The 12637-nt window shown below is 40.9% G+C and overlaps 1 pseudogene; it reads left to right on the plus strand.

Annotated features, from left to right (window-relative positions):
* LOC120018583 overlaps positions 1-3404 on the plus strand; it is a 300249-nt pseudogene extending 296845 nt beyond the window's left edge.
* The last annotated feature ends 9233 nt before the right edge of the window (positions 3405-12637 follow it).

The following is a 12637-nucleotide window of genomic DNA, read 5'->3' on the forward strand; positions in this document are numbered from 1 at the left end:
CAATGTTGAACTTGATGGGAAACTTTGCTTATCTCCCTGCAAATCTCAGATCATGAGTATTCACCACGTCTAGTGGTTGATCAACTGTATTGCAAGCAAATATTGTTCTTTTGAGGAAAATGGAGGCGTTTGATGCACAGGAATGATAATAATGGTAGGCTAATAAAAACATTAAAACATATGCCTAATGATGAAACAGATGCATTTGCCATTGGTAAGGAGATCTCATGTAGACTTTTATTCCCGCTACACAACAAATATTAGGCTATCATTTATCCATTGCTCAGAATTTAGCATTCTTGATAAATGAGGCCCCTAGTCATTAAAATAACTTCCAGCTCAATCCCCCGCCTGCCTCTCAGGCCCAAATCGGCCCATACCACTGCAATGTGAGGCAGGGTGGGGAGGTTGTGTTGGCTGGCTGGGGGGGGCTCAGTGTAGGCTGATTGAATCTTTTGTAGGGCAGGTGACCTGGATGAGTCTGTGATCTCTCTGGAGGCCTCACACTGTCCTGGGACTGGCAGGTCTGCTCTGGTCCTACCCTCTAAGGGACTGGAGAAGAGAGAGGGGTGAAAGGGAGGAGAGGGGAGAAGAAAGAGGGATGAGAGGAGAGAGGAAGGAAAAGACATGGGGTGAGAGGAGAGAGGGGTGGAAGGGAGTAGAAGGGAGGAGAGGAGAGAGGGACGAGAAGGGGAGAGACTCCAGGTGTCCAGGACCTCCCTTCACTAGCCTCTCCCCCAGCCGTCATCAATCATGGGACAGTGTGAGGGGAGGGTGGTTGGGGAAGGGGAGGATCTGCCGTCACAACATTTATATGACAATTGACCAGGACCTCGCTGGCAGCAGCTGGGTGGATGTCACTCTCACAATGTCTGTGGTCAGTTATTTATCAACATAACAACACATTTGAGTCCTGATGAATGCTCTTATTTCAGAAAGTTCTTAGTTCATTACATTCTTCGCATCCTCCAGTGAAGTGCACTCTGTTGCAACGATCCCAAGCCATGGTATGTTGTTCTTAATAAAACCCAACTGTTGTGTTGTGTTCCAGGTGACTACCCGGCACCGCGAGCTGTGCTGACCGGCCATGACCATGAGGTGGTGTGTGTCTCTGTATGTGCCGAGCTGGGACTGGTCATCAGTGGAGCCAAAGGTCAGCAGAGACAGCCTGAGTCACAAATGGCACTCTATTCCCTGTGTAGTGCACTTCTTTTGACCAGGGCCCATATGGCTCTGTTCCAAAGTAGTGCACTGCTCAGGAGTCTAATGGCGGCGAGCTTTACACCACTCCATTTGACGCTTGGCATTGCGCATGGTGATCTTAGTCTTGTGTTTGGCTGCTCGGCTATGGAAACCCATGTCTTGAAGCTCTCAATAAACATTTATTGTACTGACATTGCTTCCAGTGGCAGTTTGGAACTCGGAAGTGAGTGTTGCAACCGAGGACAGACGATTTTTACGTGCTACACGCTTCAGCACTTGGCGGTCCCTTTCTGTGAGCTTGTGTGGCCTACCACTTTGCGGCAGAGTCGTTGTTGCTCCTAGATGTTTCCACTTCACAATAGCAGCACTTACAGTTGACCGTGGAAGCTCTAGCAGGGCAGAAATTTGATAAACTGACTTGTTGGAAAGGTGGCATCCAATGACGGTGCCACGTTGAAAGTCACTGAGCTCTTAAGTAAGGCCATTCGTCTGCCAATATTTGTCTATGGAGATTGCATGGCTGTGTGCTCGATTTTATACACCTGTCAGCAACGTGTGTGGCTGAAATAGCCCAATCCACTAATTTGAAAGGGTGTCCACATACTTTTGTTTATATAGTGTATGTGAGTTAGCTGATAGGATTGTAATGTCACATGCCACAGTAAATAGTTGAGTTATCTCATTTAGGAGTGGAATGTTGAGTATCTCAGTTAGGAGTGGAATGTTGAGTAACATTCTTGAAACAGTGTGTGTGCATTCGTCCGTGCGTGTTAGTGTGTAACTCTATCTTGCTCTCCCTCCAGAGGGTCCGTGTCTGGTCCACACTATAACAGGGGACCTGCTGCGGGCCCTGGAGGGCCCAGATAACTGCCTGTGTCCCCGCCTCATATCGGTGTCCAGCGAGGGCCACTGTATCATCTGCTACGAGAGAGGACGCTTCTGTAACTTCAGCATCAACGGAAAACTGCTGGCTCAGATGGAGGTCAACGACTCAACACGGGTAAGACCACAGACACAATATGTACCTAGTAAAAGTCTACACACGCCTTGCACAGTCTTCACATTTTACTGTCTTAAAATGATATATAAACAAGGGATTCAATTGGGGAGGGATTCCACTGATCGACAGAACCTACTCCACATTTTCAAAGTGAAAGAGATGTAATCATTGCTGGACAGCAGTATTCAAACTTAGTGCACTACATAGGGCCTAGGGTCTAAATATCTCAAGTAGTTTACTACATAGGGCCTAGGGTCTAAATATCTAAAGTAGTTTATTACATAGGGCCTAGGGTCTAAATATCTAAAGTAGTTTACTACATAGGCTGTGATTTGAGGTAGATGATGTCGTTATTATTGTTTATTTTTATGTTATTTATTTGATTTATTATTATATAATTATTATGATGTGCTCCCTAGGCCATTATGCTGAGTAGTGATGGTCAGAACCTGGTGACGGGTGGAGACAACGGGGTAGTGGAGGTGTGGCAGGCCTGTGACTTCAAACAACTCTACATCTACCCAGGCTGTGATGCTGGTGTCCGCGCCATGGACCTCTCTCACGACCAGAGGTTAGTCCTGTTTGTCCACCCAATCAGGTTGCCTCTACAACAGGATCAATGGCTTGTGTGTGTGTGTGTGTGTGTGTGTGTGTGTGTGTGTGTGTGTGTGTGTGTGTGTGTGTGTGTGTGTGTGTGTGTGTGTGTGTGTGTGTGTGTGTGTGTGTGTGTGTGTGTGTGTGTTGTGTGGTTGTAGAGCGGTATGTAGGCTGTAACACTGAAAGGGCCTGTGTGTTTCATGCTTGTCAGGGTACATTTGGGGAAATGGAACGTTCGCAGTTCAGTGAGCTTTGTTTTCTTTAAATAGAACCGGTTGCCATAGAGACAACGAAATTGCAGTGCAAGGTTCTGAAAGCACACTTGCCTTGGAGCAATACACAAGCGTCACTTTCCTCACACACATACATACACACACACACCAGACACACATTCACTCACACACATACACACTCACACCTATTGTGTTTATGTTAGTAAAGTAATGGGTCATATAGAGGTACATTGTGTTGATGAACATACTGTATTGTGTGTATGTGTGTCCCCTCCCCCAGGACTCTCATCACTGGCATGGCATCCGGTAGCATTGTGGCGTTCAACATCGACTTCAACCGGTGGCACTACGAGCACCAGAACAGATACTGAGGGTTACAGAGACAGAGAGGCAGTACAACATGGCCATGTTTGGAGGACACCTGGACACTACTGTTAACCAACTATACAGGTTAGCTGCTGTTAACTACCTATACAAGTTAGCTAACTACGGTATAAGAGTTAACGATTGCTAACTAACCTCACAGGTCAACTACAAGTTAACGACAGGTTAACTAACTAACCTTAAACTGTAGGAATACAGTGGGGTCCGCAATTATTGACACCCTTGATGAAGATGAACAATAATGACTGGAAAAAATAAATAATTCAGAAACTGAGCTATATTATATGCTCCCAAAAATGTGAGAATTATTTTATGTTATTAGAATTGCTTAGAGAAAGAGATTTTGTTTAACAAGTAAAAAAAACTATTCTCAAAAAGGTAGGAGTGAAAATTAAAGCTCCCTAAAGATTCTTATAAATAAAGTTGTCAAAAGTGTAGTATTTGGTACCATATTCCTAGCATGCAATGACTACATCAAGCTTTGGATTCGACAAACTTGTTGTATGCATTTGCAGTTTGTTAAGGTTGTGTTTCTGATTATAGAATGGTAGAAATGAATGGTAAATAATGTATTCTGTCAGTTTGGAGTCACTTTTATTATAAATATGAATATGATACATTTCTAAACACTTTGTAATTAATGTGGATGCTACCATGATTACAGATAATCCTGGGTAAATAATGATGAGTGGGAAAGTTACAGAGGGTCAAAATCATACCCTCAAGACATGCTAACCTCTCACCATTACCAATAACATGGGAGGTTAGAATGTCTTGGGGGTATGATCTTTGACCTGTGATAATCTGAAGTACCCAAAAGGGCCACTAGATGTTGTGTGATAGATTACATAAAATCCTTAAAAGATACCAAAATGCTGGTAGTTTATTGTTAAACTTCAAACATTTCCAGTAATACCCTCCCTTTGCAACCTATATTTAAAATATATATATATATTACTTGTCAAACAAAATCCCTTTCTCTGAGCAATTGAATTAGTATAAAATAATATATATATTTTTACTATACAATATAGCTCAGTATTTGAATTATTTCTTTTATACAGTAATTTTTGCTCATATTTATCAAGGGTGTCAATAATTTCAGACCCCACTGTATATACTAAGGCCCAGAGACAGACAGGTTAAAATCTAGGTTATAAGACGTGGAGAAAAAACACTTCAACTGATGATCTTAGAAGACGAGGTCAGTTATAGTGCTACACTGACAGTTTCTTTCAACACTGATTTAAAAAAATGAATGTACGATTTTATTCAACTGGTCATATTTAAAACTGTGAAAAATACAATAAACAAACCTACGGTTAATAACGTTTATACAACATTTGTATGTCAAATACATATCAAACTTGGGACACTTTTCTAGGAAAAAAGGAAAAACTGTTGTATATAAGGATGATGTAAAGAGTTGATTTCCAGAAAAGATTTGAAAAGAACAAGACGTCTCCATTTAGACTCCATTTTGACAGTTGAACCATAATTCTCTGTTCCAAACCGTGACCTGACTCTCTCACATCATGTCTTAGGGTGCGTCCAAAATGGTACCCTATTCCCTTTATAGTGCGCAACATTTGATCAGGACCCATAGGGCTCTGGTCAAAAGAAATGCACTATAAAGGGATTAGCGTGCCATTTGGGACGTAGATTAGTTGGTTAGTAATAATAACTGATAGTTGGTCTCCCATCACAGTAGTCTATTGATGTAGGTGTCAAAAACAACAAATTGTTCTATGTTAATTTGATAATGTGTTTACATGTCTGTAAGGGCAATTTCAGAACTCTACGTACTGTGTGAAATTTGTCCATTGTAATTGTAATTTATTTCTTAATCACGTTTCACATTATCAGAAGGAAATAACAATCCTTGTAATGATTTCCATCCCATTTGTTGTTCGGTAACTATTTTATTTATATTTCAACAAAGGCAAGGATTTAAAATTACTTTTATCTACTTTTAAAATTACGACCACAGGCTAGTCAGGTTTAGCACTGAATTCTTTAGTCGTCATGGTTTGTATTTCCAGCTAATGGATTGATAAGGAAGGCAGTGCAAGACATCAGTTGTAGAAACTCTGGATTATAACTATGGTAACTCAATATGAAAACTATCAATGCCATGAGTTTATTACAGCTTGCAATCCAGACCTGTTTTGTACTACCATTCCACTCATTGTACTCTGTGTCATATGCCAAACATGACATGATATTTGTCATGGCAAGTAGTGGAAAGGAATGGAATGTTAGTGCAAACAGACTGATACCCAGGCTAAATGAAAGGTTGGGGCATGTAGCTAAGCTAACCAAGAACAGGCTATAGTCATCCAAAAATTATTCTTAACTATTTTGAATAAACAGAAAATATTACAACAATGTTAAATATACCACGTGTGAGTTGACAGTAAGATGAAAAGGAAAAAAAGAAATTGCAATATGCAAAGAGTTTGGATTTGCATTTTAATGGTACAGACAGCAGCCTAGCTAAACAAGGGGCTCTGCATGCAGAGACCTACAGTGGCTGTAGTATGGAAAATATATCTTACTTTACTGGTTTGACTCATAATAACCATCAATATGAATTTGACATTCTGGGTTTATTTAGACAATATTTGTGTAAGGAGGATTTTGCTAAATAAATGCATTTGATTTGTGTTGACATTAGCACTGCAATTTGATGTCGTTTTTTTAAACATTTCTTATTGCTTTCAAAAACTTTTTTTGATTTGTATGTAATATATTTAGTTGATATAAGTATATCTTATGATTTTATAAGTTATTTGTATGTACCTGTTGTTTTTTGCATATGTTGCCATTTCTGAGGTATTTACCTTGTGTTTGTTTGAAGCTGTTTTACATTAAGCTCTGTCAATATATACAGATTGATAAACTGTGCAATCTAACATTGGTTTCTTTTTTGTTGTATTTATAATAAAAATAAATAAAGCAAGCTCTTATGCAAGTGAATTTTCCATTCTTTATAGCAGTCTGAACATAACTAGTACTATGTTTTCCTAATAGTCTGCCATATAGAATAGAGTATGTATATGTATTTTACTTATAAACCCATGCACTAAAAGTTATCTCAAGAGTGGAAGCTCAACGTGCTGAAATGTTTATTGTGTTTGTTGTTGTTTTACTACTATCTTCTGGATCTGGTACAGATTATCCTATACTGCCATCTACTGACTGGATGTTGTTATTGCTGCTGCTGCTGCTGCTGCTGTTTGTAAATCCCAGATTGTTCTACTGTACTCCACCTGGAGCGACGCAGCACAATGACCAGGCTCTCAGATTGAGGAAGTGATTTATTCACAGGTTTGGCTTGCTGATGACCAGTTACAGGGTTGCTTCTTCAGGAACAAAGACCATTCACTAACATCATCAGGAAAAAAGACGTGCTACTGGTGATGAATCCCAATCAAATTGGCTTCACATGTAGTCACTGAATCTTAAATAACATCGGGTAAAAATACATATTTTGCACAGTAACATACTTTCAATCAGTACCTTTTCTTTCTCTCACAACAGAAATGTAGTAACAAATGTCTTTTGGACAATTACATTCAGCAGATAGATACAGTCAACTCACTGTCCTCTCTAGACCTGTCAACTCACTGTACTTCTCCCTCTAGACCTGTCAACTCACTGTTCTTCTTCTCTCTCTAGACCTGTCAACTCACTGTTCTTCTCTCTCTAGACCTGTCAACTCACTGTTCTTCTCTCTCTAGACCTGTCAACTCACTGTTCTCTCTCTAGACCTGTAAACTCACTGTACTTCTCCCTCTAGACCTGTCAACTCACTGTTCTTCTCTCTCTAGACCTGTCAACTCACTGTTCTTCTCTCTCTAGACCTGTCAACTCACTGTTCTTCTCTCTCTAGACCTGTCAACTCACTGTACTTCACCCTCTAGACCTGTCAACTCACTGTTCTTCTCTCTCTAGACCTGTCAACTCACTGTTCTTCTCTCTCTAGACCTGTCAACTCACTGTTCTTCTCTCTCTAGACCTGTCAACTCACTGTTCTTCTCTCTCTAGACCTGTCAACTCACTGTACTTCTCTCTCTAGACCTGTCAACTCACTGTTCTTCTCTCTCTAGACCTGTCAACTCACTGTTCTCTCTCTAGACCTGTAAACTCACTGTACTTCTCCCTCTAGACCTGTCAACTCACTGTTCTTTTTCTCTCTCTAGACCTGTCAACTCACTGTTCTTCTCTCTCTAGACCTGTCAACTCACTGTTCTTCTCTCTCTAGACCTGTCAACTCACTGTTCTTCTCTCTCTAGACCTGTCAACTCACTGTTCTTCTCTCTCTAGACCTGTCAACTCACTGTACTTCTCCCTCTAGACCTGTCAACTCACTGTTCTTCTCTCTCTAGACCTGTAAACTCACCCTCCACTCTCTAGACCTGTCAACTCACTGTTCTTCTCCCTCTAGACCTGTCAACTCACTGTTCTTCTCTCTCTAGACCTGTAAACTCACCCTCCACTCTCTAGACCTGTCAACTCACTGTTCTTCTCTCTCTAGACCTGTCAACTCACTGTTCTCTCTCTAGACCTGTAAACTCACTGTCCACTCTCTAGACCTGTCAACTCACTGTTCTTCTCTCTCTAGACCTGTCAACTCACTGTCCTTCTCTCTCTAGACCTGTCAACTCACTGTTCTTCTCCCTCTAGACCTGTCAACTGACTGTTCTTCTCCCTCTAGACCTGTCAACTCACTGTCCTTCTCTCTCTAGACCTGTCAACTCACTGTTCTCTCTCTAGACCTGTCAACTCACTGTTCTTCTCCCTCTAGACCTGTCAACTCACTGTTCCTCTCCCTCTAGACCTGTCAACTCACTTTGCTTCTCTCTCTAGACCTGTCAACTCTCTGTTCTTCTCCCTCTAGACCTGTCAACTCACTGCCCTTCTCTCTCTAGACCTGTCAACTCACTGTCCTTATCTCTCTCTAGACCTGTCAACTCACTGTCCTTCTCTCTCTAGACCTGTCAACTCACTGTCCTTCTCTCTCTAGACCTGTCAACTCACTGTCCTTATCTCTCTCTAGACCTGTCAACTCACTGTACTTCTCTCTCTAGACCTGTCAACTCACTGTGCTTCTCTCTCTAGACCTGTCAACTCACTGTCCTTCTCTCTCTAGACCTGTAAACTCACTGTCCTTCTCTCTCTAGACCTGTCAACTCACTGTGCTTTTCTCTCTAGACCTGTCAACTCACTGTACTTCTCTCTCTAGACCTGTCAACTCACTGTGCTTCTCTCTCTAGACCTGTCAACTCACTGTGTCTCTGTCTAGACCTGTCAACTCACTGTGTCTCTGTCTAGACCTGTCAACTCACTGTGTCTCTGTCTAGACCTGTCAACTCACTGTGTCTCTCTCTAGACCTGTCAACTCACTGTGCTTCTCTTACTAGACCTGCCAACTTACTATGCTTCTCTCTCTAGACCTGCCAACTTACTGTGCTTCTCAATTTCAATTAAATTCAATTTAAAGGCTTTATTGGCATGGGAAACATATGTTAAGATTGCCAAAGCAAGTGAAGTAGATAATAAACAAAAGTTAAATAAACAATAAAAATGAACAGTAAATATTACACTCACAGAAGTTCCAAAAGAATAAAGACATTTCAAATATCATATTATGTCTATATACAGTGTTGTAACAATGTGCAAATATGGAAAATAAATAAGTATAAATACGGGTTGTATTTACAATGGTGTTTGTTCTTCACTGGTTGCCCTTCTGGCAACAGGTCACAAATCTTACTGCTGTGATGGCAGACTGTGGTATTTCACCCAGTAGATATGGGAGTTGATCAAAATTGGGTTTGTTTTTGAAATCTTTGTGGATCTGTGTAATCTGAGGGAAATATGTGTCTCTAATATGGTCATACGTTTAGCAGGAGGTTAGGAAGTGCAGCTCAGTTTCCACCTCATTTTGTGGGCAGTGTGTGCATAGCCTGTTTTCTCTAAAGAGCCAGGTCTGCTTATGGCAGCCTTTCTCAATAGCAATGCTTACTGAGAATGTACATAGTCAAAGCTTTCCTTAAGTTTGGGTCAGTCACAGTGGTCAGGTATTCTGCCACTGTGTACTCTCTGTTTAGGGCCAAATAGGATTCTAGTTTGCTCCGTTTTTTCGTTAATTCTTTACAATATGTTCAGTAATTATCTTTTTGTTTTCTCATGATTTGGTTGGATCTAATTGTGTTGCTGTCCTGGAGCTCTGTAGGGTCTGTTTGTGTTTGCTAACAGACACCTCAGCCTAAACATCAGCGCCACAGGTAACTTCCACAAAGCTGTGAATGAGCTGAGAGACAAGGCAAGAAGGGCATTCTATGCCATCGAAAGGAACATAACATTTGACATACCAATTAGGATTTTGCTAAATATACTTGAATCAGTTATTGAACCCATTGCCTTTTATTGCCTCCATTGCCTCTGCATTCAGAATTCTGCAAAAATATCCTCAGTGTACAACATAAAACTCCAAATAATGCATGCAGAGCAGAATTAAGCCAATACCCGCTAATTATTAAAATCCAGAAAAGAGCCGTTAAATTCCACAACCACCTAAAAAGAAGCGATTCCCAAACCTTCCATAACAAAGCCATCACCTATAGAGAAATGAACCTGGAGAAGAGTCCCCTAACCAAGCTGTTCTTGGGGCTGTGCTTCTCTCTCTTTCTCTAGACCTGCCAACCAAAATTATTTTCCAATAGTTTTGTTCTAAACAATCATTATTATTTCCGTTCCATTCCATTGTTTTGACCAGCAAAATAAAGTTCTGAACCGGTTTGAACCCCCAAAAAGTAACAGTTTATATTGATCCTTTCTGTTCCTTTTTAAACCTCTGAAATCCTTTTTTTATATATATTTAGCTCGACATTAAATTACTTCACCAATCTGTGCAGATATAGCAGCTTGATATGGAGAGGGCAAGCCATAGTAGTTTACATGTATTAGACAGACAATTGTAGAGCGTGAGATGCAATTGAAATTTTGCGGGTTGGGAGAGAGTGAGAAAGGGTGGAGGAGGTGGCGGCTTGCCTTGAAGCATTGGGCATCTTGTTATAACATGAATTATCTGAATTAGGACCAGATTCTGATGCTGGTTTTCGGTTCTGTTTCTGAACCGGTTCCAACCCCTGGCTTACACACAGCAGCTGAAAATTCAGGCGGTACTTAAAGCAGCTGCCATGACACCTCTGTTCTGACATACACTCACATACATGTACGGATTATTTATGGTTAACGATCGCTTTAAAAAGTCTATGTGCTGTCTAATGTTGGTAAGAGATCCAGAACCTAATTGCACTTGATCTATAGTGCTCAGGCAAGGAATTGTACTTTAACTAGGTAATTATTTCACTATCAACATATTAACTGAAACAAGGCCATTTCTTTACCAAAATAAAAAGCCATGAAAATGTCCATTAATAGTTTACCCAATACACAACCCATTCCATAGTCCATTAAATGAGGACTTTTCTTGAACTGGCACACTGGCATAACAGTCATGGACAAAAATATATTCCATCAACCAATCCGTATGGTATAGCAGAATGCCTGGATAGCTTCTAGCTCCCTTCTCTGGTCCTCTGTAAAGTGTGTAATATATTATATCTCCAGCAGCACCAAGAACTGGAGAATAGCTCAACGCTAGATAGTTAGATAGATGACTGGGCAGGGACGCAGCCATGGGTGGGCCTGGGAGGGCATAGGCCCACCCACATGGGAGACTGGCCCACCCACTGGGGAGCAAGGCCCAGACAATCAGAATGAGTTTTTCCCCACAAAAGGGCTTTATTACAGACAGAAATACTTCTCAGTTTCATCAGCTGGTCTCAGACGATCCCGCAGGTGAAGAAGCCGTATGTGTAGGTCCTGGGCTGGCGTGCTTACACGTGGTCTGCGGCTGTGAGGCCGGTTGAAGGTATTGCCAAATTCTCTAAAATGACATTGGAGGCATCTTATTGTAGAGAAATTAACATTCAATTATCTGGCAACAGCTCTGGTGGACATTTCTGCAGTCAGCATGCCAATTGCACATTCCCTCAAAACTTGAAACATCTGTGGCATTGTGTTGTGTGACAACACTGTACGTTTTAGAGTGGCCTTTTATTGTTCCCAGCACAAGGTGTGCCTGTGTAATGATCATGCTGTTTAATCAGCTTCTTGATATGCCACGCCTGTCAGGTGGATGGATTATATCGGCAAAGGAGAAATGCTCACTAACAGGGATGTAAACAAATTTGGCAACAACATTTTAGAGAAATAAGCTTTTTATGCATATAGAAAATCTGATATCTTTTATTTCAGCTCATGAAACATGGGACCAACACTTTACATGTGGCGTTTATATTTTTGTTCAGTATACATACATTATATCTTCACATTACAGGTGTCATACAGCATGTCTTATTGAATGTTCTGAATCTGAGATTACATCTTTTCACTTGGAAGTGTTTTTCTACAGAATTAACTGAACAAGTTGTAATGAATTGGATGCTATATCACTTCACTGAAATCGATAATTGACTGGATGCATACATTTTCAAAATGAATAATAAATGTTTTTTAATTTATATAGTGCTTTTCAAGGACCCAAAGTCATTATTATTATCATTATTATTTTTCAAAATGTATGTTTAATCACAGAAATACTTAAGACGACCTATTCAGGGCGTATGAGGTCCCATCAAGTTAAATGGAAGATTTTGATCTGTAGGTTTACATAGTTGTTGTGTTAGCAGGTTGGTTGCCCTGCAGTACTCATCTCCCAACACCAGGGGACTTCAGCGGATGAGTAGTCAGTGTTTGCTGAAAAAAGGCTTAACTACTGTATGTCTGTGTGGTGTCTTAGAAAAGATAAGACGATACAGATTCTCTGCCTTAGTAACCTCTCAGGGCCAGAGCAGAACCCATCCAGAATACACCTTTAACCTTGACCCTAACCTCTAACCTTTAACCCTAACCCCACCCTAACTGATTTCTGTGTATGGCTCTGACCCCAGTGAATCTTAGAGTTAACTGACAATATAGCCGGAATGGCAAATCAATGTTTAAGTAATTGGCAGGCATCTTGACAGACTGTCGTTGTGAATACAGGGTCATGGGCTAGTGTTAGTAGAGGGATGCGTGCCCCCTGTCCTTCCTCGTTCTCTTTCCATCCTCTTCTCCCCTCTCTCTTCCTTCGGGGTCTAGAAGT

The sequence above is a fragment of the Salvelinus namaycush genome, chromosome 23 (genome assembly GCF_016432855.1).
Source record: "Salvelinus namaycush isolate Seneca chromosome 23, SaNama_1.0, whole genome shotgun sequence".
In the NCBI taxonomy this organism is placed as follows: Eukaryota; Metazoa; Chordata; class Actinopteri; order Salmoniformes; family Salmonidae; genus Salvelinus; species Salvelinus namaycush.